This window comes from Salvelinus sp. IW2-2015, linkage group LG32 (genome assembly GCF_002910315.2).
Source record: "Salvelinus sp. IW2-2015 linkage group LG32, ASM291031v2, whole genome shotgun sequence".
Classification (NCBI taxonomy): Eukaryota; Metazoa; Chordata; class Actinopteri; order Salmoniformes; family Salmonidae; genus Salvelinus; species Salvelinus sp. IW2-2015.
Window position 1 is genome coordinate 4561233 of NC_036871.1, and position 17792 is coordinate 4579024.

The following is a 17792-nucleotide window of genomic DNA, read 5'->3' on the forward strand; positions in this document are numbered from 1 at the left end:
AACTTCACAGTTTCTTGAAATTTCTGTATTGACTACTGTTCATGTCTTAAGTAATGATGGACTGTCGTTTCTCTTTGCTTATTTGAGCTGTTCATGCCATAATAGGACTTTTACCAAATAAGGCTATGTTCTGTATATCCCCCCTCCCCACCTTGTCACAACACAACTGATTCTGCTCAAACGCATTAAGGAAAGAAGTTCCACAAATTAACTTTAAGAATGCACACCTGTTAATTGAAATGCAGGTGACTACCTCATGAAGCTAGTTTTTTAGAACGCCAAGAGTGTGCAAAGCTGTTTGTTTCCAACCCGCCGTGTCTTTGTGAGACGCGGTGTGGGTGACGGATGATCTCCGCATGTGTATTTCCCACCGTGCTGGTGACACACTATTGATTTATTTAGAATTCAAGGCACAACTTACCAGCATGGCTACAACAGCATTCTGCAGACAAAACACCATCCCATCTGGTTTGGGCTTGGTGGGGACTATCATTTTTTTTTTCAACAGGACAATGACCCAACACACCTCCAGGCTGTGTATGGGCTATTTTACCAGAAGGAGAGTGATGGAGTGCTGCATCAGATGACCTGGCCTCCACAATCCCCGGACCCTCACATCAAATTTAGATGGTTTGGGATAGTCGGTACGCACAGTGATGGGCAACGCAGCACAAGTGCTCAGGCATATGTGGGAACTCCTTTCAAGATCTGTTGGAAAAGATTTCAGGTGTAGCTGGTTGAAGAGAATGCCAACACAGTGTTGCAGAGCTGTCATCAAGGCAAAGGGTGGCTATTGAAGAATCTGTTTAACTTTTTTTGTTTACCACATGATTCCATATGTGTTATTTCATAGTGTTGATGTCTTCATTATTATTCTACAATGTGCAGAAAATAGTTAAAAATATTAGAAAAACCCTTGAATGAGTAGGTTTTTCTAAAAAACATTTACCGCTAGTGTGTCTATGCTATTCCTAAAAATCTAAGGGCATATTTATCAACTGCGAAATTACTGGGCATCTTACAGACTGTTGATTTTAAGGCTGAACACACTCAAGCCTGTACATCCAGGGTGGGAAAAAAACAGCCTTGGTTGAAAGTACGTCAATACAACCAGAAACGGCTGTTTTTTTTCCAACCAGTTTGCCTGCTGTGGTGGGTGCTGCGACTGCAGACAGTTACGAAAAGTCCGTTAAGGATGGCCTTCTATTCTGTTCACGTACCTTCTCTGCCACCTTAGCGCACCGACTGTACGCTGGTCCCGTACAGGTGGTTGTTGTACTGGCCCGCCTCGATAAACTTGTGGCCTGGATGTCCTTCTCCATCTGCTCCCTGGACACCACAAAGTGGTAGTCCCTGGTGTCCACCTCATAGTCCGCTTAGGTCTGGTTGTGTCTTGGGGGGAAAGGAAAGGACCAGTGTTAGACGTATGGCGGGAACCTCCCTCTTCCCATCTTTACATTAATCCAATGCTTTAAATGTGTGGGGAAGAGTGCAAAAGTCCAAATGCACTCTATATTGCACTACTTTTGAACAGATTAAAAGAGTGCCATTTGGGATTGCATATTTTGTGAGAATTAATGAGAAGAGATCAACTCAGACTGTGATGACCTGCGTTATACAGACTGCGTGACCAATGGTTGGCTGTGCAGTAGAAACACCTTCCTATTTTTACCATGAACACATGATGTATAAAAGAGAATACCATTGTAATGAATGGTGCACGTTTTCTCAGCCCACAACTTGTGTTTGAGGAAATAAATAACCTGTTAAAAGCGCTGTCTTTACCACGGCAAACACGTAAGAACAGTAACATTACACTCACGGGGAAAACAGGACCCAAATTTGTCGGGGAACTCCGAATATCAGGTGGTCGTTTACCCGGATCCTTCATGGGACCAAGAATAATCACTGGACGGGTGTAGTTCACTGATGGGAGAACAAAAACCCAACCGCTAACATTGTGTTTTGAAAAATCCAAACACAGTCCAGCAATTTGGAAAAACATCACACTTCTAACTGACGGTAAATTTGTTTTTCACACACCAACGCCTCCTGAAGCTTTACACTTGAAATCAAATGTATTTAAATATTACAAGGCACCAAAGGTATTTGACTGTGATGGAGAAAAGACAGCTCACCTTCTGTTGACTGACTGGCTCGTACGACAGCACGTACTCCTCTTGACCACCTGAGAACAACCGAGTGACCACAGAAGAACCATGCTTTCCATCACACAGAGTACAGAAAATAATTCCACTTTGATACTGTTCTGTATATATCTATTGTGTTTGTTTTATGCTATGCAAGTGACGTAGCAAGTAGCTTTGTCATTTATTTTTTATTTTTATTTTTTTAAACATTTGTAGGCTTTTTGAATGGTCTCCAGCTCAAAAACTAATGAAAGTATCTGGCAGAGAAATTTATCCACAAACACGACTATCAATTTGTTCATATATCTTTATATGACCGTGTTCAAGAATTTGTAATATAATCGTCAAGCCCATTCAATAGATCAGGGACATGAAAATGGAAAGTACCGACACATAGGAATGCGTTCACTTTCACACGGTATTGAAATTACTATTTGAAACCACAAGCTTGGATATATATATATGTGTTTTAGCTGACAACGTCAAAAAGATGTTGCACTCTTCCATGGGGCAAACGTCATTGTGCTGTTCTGATTCTGGATGGTTAGGTTGCTAGCAAGAAATGACAAAGAAACTGCCATCGTGAGAAATCATTAGTGGCTCGTTTCAGCTTGTTATTGATACATGCCTTGTTTCTGAGGTGTTTTAACGGATTTTGTGTCAATGCTAATATGGCTAGAATTCGCTAGCTAGCTAACAAACAACTGTAACAATGTATTTGAGAGACAACACTCATTGTAAAAATGTATTTATGTTTTCAAAAACATAGAAATTAGCTTAAATGTTGTCAACAATCTAAGCCAGCCCAGTCTGTTTTGGCCCTTAGCTGCGCAAGCCTCGGTTTTGTTGCTAAACAACCAACCCGTCTATACCAGTGGGGCAAAAAAGTATTTAGTCAGCCACCAATTCTGCAAGTTCTCCCACTTAAAAGATGAGAGGCCTGTAATTTTCATCATAGGTACACTTCAACTATGACCGACGAAAAATAGAGAAAAAAATCCAGAAAATCACATTAGTAGGATTTTTATGAATTTATTTGCAAATTAGGTGGAAAATAAGTTTTGGTCACCTACAAACAGCAAGATTCTAGCTCTCACAGACCTGTAACTTCCTCTTTAAGAGGCTCCTCTGTCCTCCACTCGTTACCTGTATTAATGGCACCTGTTTGAACTTGTATAAACAACCTGTCCACAACCTCAAACAGTCACGACTTCCAAACTCCACTATGCCAAGACCAAAGAGCTGTCAAAGGACACCAGAACACAAAATTGTAGACCTGCACCAGGCTGGGAAGACTGAATCTGCATAGGTAAGGCAGCTTGGTTTTGAAGAAATCAACTGTGGAGAAAATTATTAGGAAATGGAGACATACAAGACCACTGATAATCTCCCTCGATCTGGGGCTCCACGCAAGATCTCACCCCGTGGGGTCAAAATTATCACAAGAACGGTGAGCAAAAATCCCAGAACCACACGGGGGACCTAGTGAATGACCTGCAGAGGCTGGGACCAAAGTAACAAAGCCTACCATCAGTAACACACTACGCCGCCAGGGACTCAAATCCTGCAGTGCCAGACGTGTCCCCTGCTTAAGCCAGTACATGTCCAGGCCCGTCTGAAGTTTGCTAGAGAGCATTTGGATTATCCAGAAGAAGATTGGGAGAATGTCATATGGTCAGATGAAACCAAAATATAACTCTTTTTGGTAAAAACTCAACTCGTCGTGTTTGGGGACAAAGAATGCTGAGTTGCATCCAAAGAACACCATACCTACTGTGAAGCATGGGGGTGGAACATTATTGTTGGGGCTGTTTTTCTGCAAAGGGACCAGGACGGAACTGATCCGTGTAAAGGAAAGAATGATGGGCCATTGTATCGTGAGATTTTGAGTGAAAACCTCCTTCCATCAGCAAGGGCATTGAAGATGAAACGTGGCTGGGTCTTTCAGCATGACAATGATCCCAAAACACACAGCCCGGGCAACGAAGGAGTGGCTTCGTAAGAAGCATTTCAAGGTCCTGGAGTGGCCTAGCCAGTCTCCAGATCTCAACCCCATAGAAAATCTTTGGAGGGAGTTGAAAGTCCGGTGTTGCCAGCAACAGCCCCAAAACATCACTGCTCTAGAGAGATCTGCTGGAGGAATGGGCCAAAATACCAGCAACAGTGTGTGGAAAACCTTGTGACGACTTACAGAAAACATTTGACCTGTACCCAACAAAGGGTATACAGTGATCCCTCGCCACTTCGCGGTTCACTTATCGCGGATTCGCTATTTCGCGGATTTTCATAATGCATTTTTTTTTTTTTTTGGTGCATTGTGCTCTGCATTTTGATTCGCCTAAAAACTCACTCCCGCTTCTTGTATCAAAACATGCTACGAATTGTGCTATCATTTTGTCGTCTCGTGCAGTTATGTGTACGTACATAAAACAGCTTGGCAAATTTACATTAAGTTGGCCACAATTATTCTGTAATTTCGAACATCTCCTAAACCCATAATGTCGACGAAACGGCCTACACGTGAGTCACTGTATTTGTATACATGTAATAGTTGCTAATTGAAAAAAAAAAAAGTTTTCTATTTTTCGCGGATTTCACTTTATCGCGGGTCATTTTCGGAACGTTAACCCCCGCGATAAACGAGGGATTACTGTATAACAAAGTATTGAGATAAACTTTTGTTATTGGCCAAATACTTATTTTCCACCATCATTTGCAAATAAATTCATTAAAAATCCCACAATGTGATTTTCTGGATTTTTTTTCTCATTTTGTCTGTCATAGTTGAAGTGTACCTATGATGAAAATTACAGGCCTCTCTCATCTTTTTAAGTGGGAGAACATGCACAATTGGTGGCTGACTAAATACTTTTTTGCCCCACTGTAGCTCTTGATCCTAGAATGATTTTCCTTGGTCCTAGAATGAGAGGTTTGGAGCAATGGTATGGGCGAGAGTTTGATCAGAGGATCATTGACTTTATTCAAATATATTTGGTTGGAGGTCATGTTGAACGAACATATGGCTAAAGTACACAAGAGCTGAGCAGTAAGTGATCTCTTTAATTCCGCAAAACAATGGTTGCACCACAAATGACATCCTATTCCCTACATAGTGCACTACTTGCCCTAAGGGCCCTGGTTAAAAGTAGTGCACTATATAGGGAATTCATGACCTCGGCCAAGACTTGCTTTTTTCAAACTCTTCTGAAAAAGTAGAGAACACCAGCAGTGTTGCAGTGAAATGTAATGTCCAGGAATAATGCAAGCTATAAAAACTGGTAGATGGGTCCAATGGTCCAGGATATGGCTACAACATTCCTGTGTTATGAGTCTGACCAACATTTATGTTCATACACAATGTGTTCAGAAGATTAAAATAGCAGATTAGACATGAGCACATTCAAAATGACACGCACACACACTAGAGGTCTTTACGGGTCCAAAAAGTTGGAAATGGATCAATGGCTTTCCCATCCGACCGCATATACATAAATTAATAAAAAAAAACTGAGACCTGTTTTTCCAAATGGACCCGAGAACAGTCACACACGTTACAAAAAGGCCAGTAAAAAAAAAGTTATAAATAAATTAAAACTGTTCCTTGTATTTCGATGTCTAGCATATTCAAAACGTTACAGCCTATTGTTTATACTTTCCTAAAATATTAATTGTCCATCTGTCAGAGATCTGAGCGCTAAATGCGTCAGGGTGCATAGGCTTAGATGTCCACTGTATGATATTAATATTCAGAAAATAAATATAAAGGAAGAGAAGCTTAGGGATTAAAAAAAATCTGAGTGGCAACGGATACAGAGTTCTGGCAAAAAATATGGATAATTCTGCGCATGTGCAGGATAATTTTTTTACCTAGCTGAGTGCCTTACGTACTTGCTGTGCTGAGTGCTACGCTGCCGTTCCCCACCTTCTTGATCATCTTTGTCTGGTCACTGGTGTTGCATACAAACTTCATGTTGTACACAAATCTATTGCATTCTCTCATTAGCCTATTAAGCATAAGCACGATTTCCTACAAACCTCATGTTTTACACAAAGCTGTTCGAACTAAAGCATTTCATGCCTCAGTAAGCATAAGCGCGATTTCATGTTCTTTTTTCAGGAGGGGAGTAGGCATGACCTAACATTTTTAGAAGCCTTAGACCAGAACCTTGATACTGTTTGACATCTAAGTTTGAACATTAGTCATGAAGATTAGGTTAATTTTTTTTTTCAAAACTTGCATCGCTAGACTGCCTGTTTGTGTCATGCTTGTTTGCAATACTGACAAAGTTTGTACGAACATGTCGATAATGTATTTTGTGTAAAACATGTCAAATGAACTGCAAGTTTTAAAGGAACCGGTTGACTGTCTTTTAGCTAGCTAGATATTTTTTATGGTCTGAATTTGCACTAAGAATCGTTAGCTAAAAGACAGTCAACCGGTTCCTTTAAAAATCATGCATCTATTGACATGTTTTACACAAAATACATTATTGACATGTTCATACAAACTGTGTGTGACACAGGCAGTGCAGCGATTTCATGTTCTTCTTAGCTGCGGAGTTACATGCAGCTATTTACTCTCGCCACGATATCAGCATATATGGCATAACTATGGAACCAGGCAATGCAAAACGAACTCGCCCATTGTCAGACTATTTTCTCTGGTCCGGATACATGCTCGACTGCCTAGAATCTTCAGCTACCCATAGGTGGAACGCAGCAAGACAGCAATCATTGGCTATGCTGCGCAGCGGGCAAACAGGCAGTCAAGTAGTCTTATTTTTTTCAGGAACCTACGATATGGCAGCAACTATAAAGATTAGCCTACATCATCACACAAAACACTGATTGTTTTTTCTCCTAAGTGTTACAACGATTTATATCACTTCACTGCAACATTACGTCAAAAGGGCGGTCCTTAGGAAAATATTTATCCTGCTCGACTGCTTCACGGTACAGACATGCCAAAGCAATCGCTGAATTTGTCTCGGGCAGGCGGATCTAAATACATAGCTTTCACAGCTCTACGATAAAGAATGCGACCTACACACTTCCTTAAACATAAAATAAGTAAAGAAGTAATTTTGTGTGCCTTTGCGAGACAGAGAAAGAGATGGAGATATGCCGGCGGCATGTTCCAGACACGACATGCATTTCTTTATCCTACTACTCTTATAGCCTACACATATGAGGCTCTATAAAATCTGCGGTGCGGAGAAGGTGGACGGAATCACGGAATCCAGACATTTAAACGGAATTCAACAATATTAAAAACAGTATTGAACTTAGCAGAGAATCAACTAAATGTATTGACAATTCATTAATCAGCTCCAGTTTGGCGCCAGAGGGTATGGCTGCCATTTTACGGGCTCCTAAACAACTATGCCATACAACTTATTTTGTACATAATGTTGCTGCTACCATCTCTTATGACCGCAAAGAGCATCTGGATATCAGAACAGCGATTACTTACCTCGAACTGGACAACATTTTTTTCTTTAATGAGTCCGAGGTGAAGGATATATGCTTCTCCGAGACCAGGCCCAAATCCCCGTCATTCGCATTAAGAAAAGATGGAAATACAGAGGGCGGAGATCTGGGTGCCTTGTGAGAATTAGTCGGCTAGTAGGTAACCCGCCTCTACCATCTGTTCCATTGGCCAATGTGCAATCACTGGAGAATAAACTGGATGATCTCCGTTTGAGAATATCCTACCAACGGGACATTAAAAACGGTAATATCTTATGTTTCACCGAGTCGTGGCTGAACGACGACACGGATAATATACAGTTGGCTGGGTTTTCGTGCATCGGCAGGACAGAACAGCTACGTCTGGTAAGTAGAGGGGTGGGAGTGTGTGTGTCTATTTGTCAATAACAGCTGGTGCACGATATCTAATATTAAGGAAGTCTCAAGGTATTGCTCGCTTGAGGTAGAGTACCTCATGATAAGCTGTAGACCACACTATTAACCAAGAGAGTTTTCAACTATATTTTTCGCAGCCGTCTATTTACCACCACAAAACCATGCTGGCACTAAGACCACACTCAATGAGCTGTATAAGGCCATAAGCAAACAAGAAAATGCTCATCCAGAAGCGGCGCTCCTAGTGTCCGGGAATTTTAATGCTGGATAACTTAAATCCATTTTTACCTAATTTCGACCAGCATGTCACATGTGCAACCAGAGGAAAGAAAACTCTAGACCACCTAGAGTTGCGGCTTTCAAGGAGTGGGACACTACTCCGGATGCTTATAAGAAATCCCGCTATGCCCTCCAACGAATCATCAAACAGACAAAGCGTCAATACAGGACTAAGATTGAATCCTACTACACCGGCTCTGATACTCGTCGGGTGTGGCAGGGCTTGCAAACTATTACTGACTACTAAGGGAAACCCAGCCGCAAGCTGCCCAGTGACGCGAGCCTACCAGACGAGCTAAATGGCTTTTATGCTCGCTTCGAGGCAAGCAACACTAAAGCATGTATGAGAGCACCAGCTGTTACGGACGACAGTGTGATCACGCTCTCCATAGCCGATGTGAGAAATACCATTAAACAGGACAACATACACAAGGCCACGGGGCCAGACAAGGCCACGGGGCCAGATTACCTGGACGTGTACTCAGAGCATACGTGGACCAACTGGCAAGTGTCTTCACTGACATTTTCAACCTCTTCCTGACCGAGTCTGTAATACCTATATGGTTCAAGCAGACCACCATAGTCCCTGTGCACAAGAAAGCAAAGGTAACCTTCCTAAATTACTATCGCCCTGTAGCACTCACATCGGTAGCCATTAAGTGCTTTGAAAGAATGGTTATGACACACATCAACACAATCATCCCGGAAACCCTAGACCCACTCCAATTCGCATCACCAATAAATTATCATGGTTCAAACACACCAAGACAGTCGTGAAGAAGGCACGACAACACATTTTCCCCCTCAGGAGATTGAAAAGATTTGCCATGGGTCCCCACATCCACAAAATGTTATATAGCTGCACCATTGAGAGCATCTTGACCGGTTGCATCACCGCCTGGTATGGCAACTGCTTGGCATCCGACCGTAAGGCGCTACAGAGGGTAGTGTGTATGGCCCAGTACATCACTGGGGCCAAGCTTCCAGCCAATCCAGACCTACAGTGGCTTACGAAAGTATTCACCCCCTTGGCATTTTTCCTATTTTGTTGCCTTACAACCTGGAATTAAAATAGATTTTTGGGGGGTTTGTATCATTTGATTTACACAACATGCCTACCACTTTGAAGATGCAAAATATTTTTTATTGCGAAACAAACAAGAAATAAGACAAAAAACTTGAGCGTGCATAACTATTCACCCACCCAAAGTCAATTCTTTGTAGAGCCACCTTTTGCAGCAATTACAGCTATAAGTCTCTTGGGTATGTCTCTATAAGCTTGGCACATCTAGCCACTGGGATTTTTGCCCATTCTTCAAAGGAAAACTGCTCCAGCTCCTTCAAGTTGGATGGGTTCCGCTGGAGTACAGCAATCTATAAGTAATACCACAGATTCTCAATTGGATTGAGGTCTGGGCTTTGACTAGGCCATTCCAAGACATTTAAATGTTTCCCCTTAAACCACTTGGGTGTTGCTTTAGCAGTCATGCAATAAAACGCAAATGAATTACTTAAAAATCATACAATGTGATTTTCTGGATTTTTGATTCCGTCTCTCACAGTTGAAGTGTACCTATGATCAAAATTACAGACCTCTACATGCTTTGTAAGTAGGAAAACCTGCAAAATCGGCAGTGTATCAAATACTTGTTCTCCCCACTGTATATTGCACACAGGTGTACTTTATTTAACTAATTATGTGACTTCTGAAGGTAATTGGTTGCACCAGATCTTATTTTGGGGCTTCATAGCAAAGGTGGTGAATACATATGCAAGCACCACTTTCCGTTTTTTATTTTTGGGAATTTTTTGAAACAAGTAATTTTTTTCATTTCACTTCACCAATTTGGACTATTTTGTGTATGTCCATTACATGAAATCCAAATAAAAATACATTTAAATTACAGGTTGTAATGCAACAAAATAGGAAAAATGCCAAGGGGTTGAATACTTTTGCAAGCACTGTATATACTAGGCGGTGTCAGAGGAAGGCCCAACTTCCGCACCTTTCCACGTTTCAGGGAAGTCAAAAGACACAGACATTATTAGCAGACATAGAGTACGCCTTGAATGGCTACTCGAACGCTACAGATACTGACAGGCTTCACCTGTTGAAGCGAATGTCGAATAGACACGTGACAAGGTTAATCCGTCTAAAACAGCAACACGTGCCAAACGACTACGCAAACCTTGCCACAGTTTTGAAAATAGAATTCAGTGGTTTCCAATTCGCAAACACGACAGCTCGCTGGTTAAGACTGTCAAACAAGCTCGGAATGAACTACCACAAGCGTAGGCTTCGTTCAGCTTACTTTGGCCTACTCACTGAAACAGAAATGTAAGAGCTATTACCATTCAAACAAATGTTTCTGTCGAACATGTATCCCAACTTCATTAACTACTTGGGCCCTACAGCCCACGTTGGTTTGCCAATCTCAGAACTCAGAGAGCTTGCAAGCACAGCTTTTGATGCATCAAAATTGAGCCGCGCGAAGAGCCCTGACATCTCAGTTTTCAATATTGAACAGGAGCACTCACTCCAGTTAGAGGGTGCATTATCAGGGATAGGAAAGTTGAGAGATGATGCACAACAACGGTATCTACCACGAAATCACAATACCAACAACGTCGCAAGCGAAATGACTACCACTACAATCAACCTGATCGCTACGTTCCTACACCCAACCCACACAAAGTAAAAGGTAACAAAGGGTTCAATGACGATCAAACTGAAGACAAATGTTCTCAAAAAATTCTGTTAAGTACAGAAACGCAAACATTTTGAGAAAGAGGAAAAAGATAAGTCGCCATGACTAGGCTTGGATTTTCCGGAGAACAGCTCCACCAAAATTAACACCACTAGCGAGGATGTAAACTATCACTCAAAACCCTATCCAGGGCCCACTCGATCAAGAAACAAGCCCACGGGCTTTGACTTTAGACTCAGATACCAGTGTTGCGACAAGGCAAACATCGCAAAAGCCAATTCCACTCAAACTCCGATAAGTCGATCTGTTTTCACCATGAATACAAATAACACATCACGCCGTTGCGAACAATCACTCCACTTTGTGGAGATTATGACCACAAAACGCATCTCTGAAAGTCGCTACCTGGAAACAGTCCTGGAGTACTGCTTAACCCATGATGCGCTAATTGATTCGGGCTCGACAATATCGATCATCTCTCAAACATTATTTAATGATTTCAAAAGGGCTGTGAACCCAGCCCTTTAAGTTAAAAATGGAACGCTGCGACACTAAACTTCGAGGTTTCACTCGATTACCTCGCCTCTCACAATGAGACTCATGCTGAAACTACACTTCCAAATGTATCGCTTGTTCACTGTATGTTACCAGCCTCGAAACTGAACCCCTGCTACTCGGAGCAGACTTGATGGATCATTTGGTCGCACTGATGGATTGGAAAAACAACCAATTGTGATCACAAGTAACCGTGCCGTCTCCACTGACCACATTGCCTTCTCCTAACTCTGACTGCAGCACAGTCATCCACAAGGAGTATCTGAAGACAGGACCCCTTGGGAAAAATTTATTTCGATACCTCTTGGTACAGAGTCTGACTCAAGCAGATATTATGATATCTTGTCAAATTCAATCAGCAAACCTGATATACTATTATTTTCATTTCGAGTGAGCAACTTCCCTCCTCCTTGGAGTCATGCGATACTGTAGCTGAGATTAACTTCTCTTGTCCTTCAAACACTTCCTCAAGCACTGCACTCGCCTAAGGAAACAAAGCATCAACGTTTAGAGTGGACTCTGCTTCCAATGATACATTTTGCGCTTTGAGGGGGACTGAAATCCCTTCAAATGAACGGTGTCAGGTCCGCCACTGACCCATTGACTCCAGCTGGTGAAACACTGTGCGATATCGGCGAAAGATATCCTCATCTCAGTTTGCAGGTATTGGAACAGTAGCCACACGTGGACGTTGTGGTGAATGGCAGGCCACGACAGCCACTGAGCGTTTTGAAGCACAAACACCAGGAGATTTGGTTTAAAAGTTACAGCCAATCTACTAACAACACGGCTGCTGACAACTTGTACAAAGGGTCCAACTTTTTCGTTTGTGCCTCGGACACCAACACCAACCGCTGGTGGGGGGAATACTGGAACAATATTTCTAACATAGAACGTGGGGAATGGTCAGAGGCGACCTAAAATAACACTAATATCGGTTTGGTTGTTATTTTGTGATGTCATTCAAAATGTTAAAAAGGAAATACTGTTACTTGAAAAGTATACACACTACATGTAAGAAGTGTCCATCCTCTGCGTTGTGCATGCTACAGTGGTTCTTCCTTTAGAAGTTGCGTCGTACTCCAGCACAGCATGCGGACTGCCTCAGAATTCTATGGCACGTTATTTAAGTGTTGTTGCCATCAATGCTAGCTAGTGCTAGTTTGACCACCAGAGGGCATCTTTGAGAAGCATTTGACTGTTTTAAATATTGTCTGTACTAGCAAATTTAAAACAGTTTTTTTGTAATAACATAGTATATGAGATAGATTTTAAGTAGCTTAATTAATTTGATTAATATTATGGTGTTTCTATTCCAAGAAAAACAAAACCACCTGGGTTTCGGTCAGGAAAATATGGAGCTTTACAACATGACTCCTCTTTAAATCTGCGTATTTCTCCAAAGCTCAGTTGTCCTGAGTCTGCACAACACTCCCCGTCAGTCCATTTAATTGGTACTACATGGTAATGTAAAAGTTTTTTTAGTGATACAGTACGTAATATAGCAAGTAAAAAAATAAAAACTTGGATCACACATCTGATTATTCATTATGAATAGGATTTATTTGATTTGTTTACATTCTTCGTTGTAACCACAATGTCACAAATAATTGAACACACACAACATGAGCAGATTAACTTGGTCAAAAAATGTATATATTAACTTCTCTAGGGTAGGGGGCAGCATTCGGAATTTTGGATGAAAAGCATGCCCAAATTAAACTGCCTGCTTCTCGGGCCCAGAATATATGATATGAATATAACTGGTAGATTTGGATAGAAAACACTCTAAAGTTTCCAAACCTGTTACAATAGTGTCTGTGAGTATAATAGAACTGATTTCGCAGGCGAAAACCTGAGAAAAATCCATTCTGGAAGTAGTTTTTGTTGTTGTAGTTTTCTATTCAATGCCATTACAGTATCCATTGATTTAGGACTCAAATTGCAGTTCCTATGCCTTCCACTAGATGTCAACAGTCTTTAGAAATTGTTTCAGGCTTGTATTCTGAAAAATGAGGAAGTAAGAGCAGTCTGAATGAGTGGACCCTAAAGTGTCACAGAGCTTTTTCATGTGCCCGACCGAGAGAGTGCCTTTCTTGTTTACCTTTTATATTGACGTTATTGTCCGGTTGAAATATTATCGATTATTTAGGCTAAAAACAACATGAGGATTGAATATAAACATTGTTTGACATGTTTCTATGAACTTTACGGATACAATTTGGATTTTTTGTCTGCCTGTTTTGACTGCGTTTGAGCCTGTGGATTACTGAAGAAAACGCGCAAACAAAACGGAGGTTTTTGGATATAAAGAGACTTTATCGAACAAAAGGAACATTTATTGAGTAAATGAATGTCTGCTGAGTGCAATCATATGAAGATCATCAAAGGTAAGGGATTAATTTAATCTCTATTTCTGACTTGTGTAACTCTTCTACTTGGCTGGTTACTGTTTGTAATGATTTGTCTGCTGGGCTATGTTCTCAAATAATCGTAAGGTATGCTTTCGTCGTAAAGCATTTTTTAAATCTGACACCGTGGTTGGATTCACAAGAAGTGAATCTTTAAACCTATGTAAAATATGTTTTGTTTTCTGAATTTTTACAATGAGTATTTCTGTATTTGAATTTGGCACACAGCAGTTTCACTGGCTGTTGAAGTTTCACTGGCTGCTCACGTACCCAAGAGAGGTTAAAGACTATCAGACTGAAAACTCCTCCGTTCATTTATGAACAGATAGTCAATTTGTGCCACAGTTTAGACTACTGATAGATCAGCAATATTTTGGAGACAATTTTGTTTTCAAATAACAGAAAGTTAGTGGTTGTAATCTGAATAAAGGGAAAAAGGCCATTCTTGAAATGGGGTGAGACAATACGCCCTTTTATTTTTGTCTGGTTTGCCATTCTAAATAAAACGTAATATTTTTTGCTCATATAATTGAAACAGGTCGCTAGGTATAGGCAAAACCATAAGCAAATAGGTAAACTGTGATATGACTAAAGAGTTAATTAGGGTGCTTTTTCCACAAATAGATAGGTATTTTCATCAAGGACACATTGTTTGCAGAGTCCACAAACAGGAGGTGGAGTTCCAGAGCTCACAGGTGAGCCTGGCATGGATTGTGACTCCATCTCGTTCCTCGCCCTCTTCAAAGCATCATTCTCTGCCTGACTCTCCGCCAATGCCGCCTGATGTGACTCTCCGCAAATAACACCTGGCTCTGGACCAATGCATCAACTGATTCATTTTACAATCCCGGCTAAACCGATTTAATTAAGGGTTTCAGTTCAAAATATGGCGCTGTACAACGGGACCGGTCGAGAGTACTGTAGGCCAAAACTACTAAGTGACAGCAAGTGAAGAGAAAAATAATCCTAACATTTCCAAATAAAAATCTGATTGATTTATCAAGACCAGTCCCCATGCTCTGTCATCCAGTAATAATAATAATCGTTGGATAACAGATCGGCTCTCGGAACTCATTAAGAGACGGCTTCTATTTTCAATGTAAACATTAATTCATAATGTTAAACCCATAGTTTTTAGGCCTGCAGCAGGAAACAGAAAATTGCGTGTCAATTCATAAACCATGTGCCATGGAATCGGTACATTGAAAATCTGTTCCCTTTTCAGGACCCTGTCTTTCAAAGATAATTAGTAAAAATCCAAATACCTTCACAGATCTTCAATGTAAAGAGTTTAAACACTGTTTCCCATGTTTGTTCAATGAACCATAAACAATTAATGAACATGCACCAGTGGAACGGTCGTTAAGACACTAACATCTTATAGATGGTAGAAAATTAAGGTCACAGTTATGAAAACTTAGTAGAAAGGCCTCTTTAGTGTCCTGACTCTGAAAAACACCAAAAGAAAGATGCCCAGGGTCCCTGCTCATCTGCGTGAATGTGCCTTAGGCATGCTGCAAGGAGACATGAGGACTGCAGATGTGGCCAGGGCAATAAATTGCATTATCCGTACTGTGAGACGCCTAAGACAGAGCTACAGGGAGACAGGACGGACAGCTGATCGTCCTCGCAGTGGCAGACCACATGTTACAACACCTGCACAGGATCGGTACATCCGAACATCACACCTGCGGGACAGGTACAGGATGGCAACAACAACTGCCCGAGTTACACCAGGAACGCACAATACCTCCATCAGTGCTCAGACTGTCCGCAATAGGCTGAGAGAGGCTGGACTGAGGGCTTGTAGGCCTGTTGTAAGGCAGGTCCTCACCAGACATCACTGGCAACAATGTCGCCTATGGGCACAAACCCACCGTCGCTGGACCAGACAGGACTGGCAAAAAGTGCTCTTCATTGATGAGTCGCGGTTTTGGCTCACCAGGGGTGATGGTCAGATTCACATTTTCCGTCGAAGGAATGAGCGTTACACCTTGACTTTGTTGTCCTTAAGCCATTTTGACACAACTTTGGAAGTATGCTTGGGGTCATTGTCAATTTGGAAGACCCATTTGCGACCCAGCTTTAACTTCCTGACTGATGTATTGAGATGTTGTTTCAATATATCCACATAACTTTCCATCCTCATGATGCCATCTATTCTGTGAAGTGCACCACTCCCTCCTGCAGCAAAGCACCCCCACAACATGATGCTGCCACCTCCGTGCTTCACATTTGGGATGGTTTTCTTCGGCTTGCAAGCATCCCCCTTTTTCCTCCAAACATAACGGTGGTCATTATGGCCAAACAGTTCTATTTTTGGTTCATCAGACCAGAGGATATTTCTCCAAAAAGTACGATCTTTGTCCCCATATGCAGCTGCAAACCGTAGTCTGTATTTTTTATGGCAGTTTTGGAGCAGTGGCTTCTTCCTTGCTGAGCGGCCATTCAGGTTATGTCGATATAGGACTCGTTTTACTGTGGATATAGATACTTTTGTACCTATTTCCTCCAGCATCTTCACAAGGACCTTTGCTGTTGTTCTGGGATTGATTTGCACTTTTCACACCAAAGTACGTTCATCTCTAGGAGACAGAACGCGTCTCCTTCCTGAGCGGTATAATGGCTGCGTGGTCCCATGGTGTTTATACTTGCGTTCTATTGTTTGTACAGATGAACGTGGTACCTTCAGGCATTTGCTCCCAAGGATGAACCAGACTTGTGGAGTCCTACAATTTATTTTCTGAGGTCTTGGCTGATTTCTTTTGATTTTCCCATGATGTCAAGCAAAGAGGCACTGAGTTTGAAGGTAGGCCTTGAAATACATCCACAGGTACACCTCCAATTGACTCACATGATGTCAATTAGCCTATCAGAAGCTTCTAAAGCCATGACATAATTTTCTTGAATTTTCCAAGCTGTTTAAAGGCACAGTCAACTTAGTGTATGTAAACTTCTGACCGACTGGAATTGTGATAAAGTGAATGATAAGAGAAATAATCTGCCTGTAAACAATTGTTGGAAAAATGACTTGTGTCATGCATAATGTAGATGTCCTAACCGACTTGTCAAAACTATAGTTTGTTAACAAGACATTTGTGGAGTGGTTGATAAACAAGTTTTAATGACTCCAACCTAAGTGTATGTAAACTTCTGACTTCAACTGTATATTGCAGCGAACACTAGGATTAGCCTACAGTTGGAAATTAATTTAGCCAACGAAATTGTCTCAACAGAATGAAACAAAACACTTTTTGCACATTTAAAGAACTGGTTTAGATGAGGATAAATAGGCCTACAATAATCATAATAATATACAATAATATAATGATAAAACAAATGATAAACATGGAAAGTAAATAAATAAAAGATAGAAAATTGCATCAAACCTGACTAGCGACCTGTCCACTAGAATATTAAAACGTGTCCCCATGGAGGGCATTCCCCTTCTTGGCTTCTTTTCACTATACTCTTTCTCCTCTAACTTTCGTTTTACTTCAGGCCAAGGCTCCCCTCTCTTCTCTTCTCAGCAACAGGTGCACGAGGTGAGCGGCCGGAACCAGCTTCAGCTGGACCTGGTCAGCCTAAGCAATACGTTTTAAGTTGCAATTGGTTGACACAGATAACAAGCTTGCAAAGTTGTTCATCACCTCACCAATTAAATTAACAGAGGACCGGTCCCGGGTTCAATCTTGGAATTTCGGGTCTGGTGGACCCGTGAAGACCTCTAATACACACATGCACACACAGCAACACGAGTGTACATGCAGCACCTGAGTACTTCATCCAATTCAAGCCTCACGAGCCATCATTGCCATAAGCTT

At 41.4% G+C, this 17792-nt stretch overlaps 1 protein-coding gene across 8 annotated transcripts in view; it reads right to left on the reverse strand.

Moving 5' to 3' along the window:
- dlg1b (discs large MAGUK scaffold protein 1b) overlaps positions 1–17792 on the reverse strand; it is a 160531-nt gene that overhangs the window by 17890 nt on the left and 124849 nt on the right. The gene's annotated exons all lie outside the window — the stretch shown is intronic.